This window comes from Lagopus leucura, unplaced genomic scaffold, assembly GCF_019238085.1.
Source record: "Lagopus leucura isolate 7727_CA_CO unplaced genomic scaffold, USGS_WTPT01 Super-Scaffold_100015, whole genome shotgun sequence".
Classification (NCBI taxonomy): Eukaryota; Metazoa; Chordata; class Aves; order Galliformes; family Phasianidae; genus Lagopus; species Lagopus leucura.
Genome location: NW_024962269.1, coordinates 10,541,002 through 10,542,045, shown reverse-complemented (window position 1 = coordinate 10,542,045; position 1,044 = coordinate 10,541,002). Strand labels below are relative to the sequence as shown.

The window sequence follows — 1,044 nt, the reverse complement described above, 5'->3', positions numbered from 1 at the left end:
AAAAAAAAAAAAAAACACACAACAAAACCTTCAAGCGATCAGACGCAAAAATCCTCCAGCAGATGAAATCATGCTGGCAGCTGGCTCGGTAATCCCGCTAGGGCAGCGGCAGCGGGCGGGGATGCATGCTGGCCCGGCCGCCCGCCGCTCCCCGCAGCCGCTCCGGAGGATCGCGACGGAGAAATAAATAAATAAGGAAAACCGGTGCGAAAGTCACCAAGTCCCACCTACTGGGCAGAATTAAAATTGACACACCTGCAAAAAAAACACAGCGAGGGAAACGGGGAGAGGAGGAGAAGGAGAAGGAGGAGAAGGGGGGGGGATGAGATCCCCCTTCCCATCGCTTTCCCTCCCCCGGGCTGGGCAGCCCTGCTGCAGGGCACAAAAAGGAGGAGGAGGAGGAGGAAGAGGAGGAGGAGGAAGGCTCGACAGAGCGAGCCGGGCTCTGTGCTCTCCGCTCTTCGCAATAAAAAGGATTCCCCACCCCCTCCCTCTCCGCCAAAATCAATCCGAGGGAAAGGAGGGGGAAGGGGGAAAAACCCACCCCAGCAACGCTGGAGCCAGAGGAGGAAAAGTTGCAGCGGGGGTTAAATTTGTGCCGGGGGAGACAGCTCCGGCTTTCTCCGACTCTTTGGAGGAGGACGATGCTGCTTTTTGCTTGGGTGTTTCCCACCTCTCCCCCCCCCCCCCACCCCGCCCCACCACTGCAATCCGGACAGAAAGGGTGGAGAGGAAAGAGAGATCGGATGGGACTGGTGTGGATTACAGCGATTTAAATATATATATATATATACATTCTATTTTCTTTAGATCAGACGGCTTTTTTTTTTCTTTTTTTTTTTTCGCCTGGAGAGCACCCAGGAAGGACTTTCTAGAAAAGACACAGATGCACTCACACACACACACACACAGATACACACAGATACACACACACACCCCTGCGAGGCGCACTGGGGGCACGGTGGGCTGCAGGAGGTGCGGGGTCAGCGCTCCTTCCTCCCCCCCCCCCCCCCCCCCCCCTCCTGCTCTTCCTCCCTTTCTCCT

At 56.1% G+C, this 1,044-nt stretch overlaps 1 protein-coding gene across 2 annotated transcripts in view; it reads right to left on the bottom strand.

Moving 5' to 3' along the window:
* Window positions 1-580, bottom strand: part of NTRK3 (neurotrophic receptor tyrosine kinase 3) — a 178,058-nt gene extending 177,478 nt beyond the window's left edge. Inside the window, exon 1 of one of the 2 annotated variants that reach the window (XM_042875619.1) lies at window positions 545-580. The gene's annotated coding sequence lies outside the window, so the exon portion shown is untranslated. Of the gene's footprint in view, window positions 1-28; window positions 496-544 lie in introns of those variants that run through there. The other variant, XM_042875618.1, reaches the window with a different exon arrangement.
* Window positions 581-1,044: the final 464 nt, after the last annotated feature.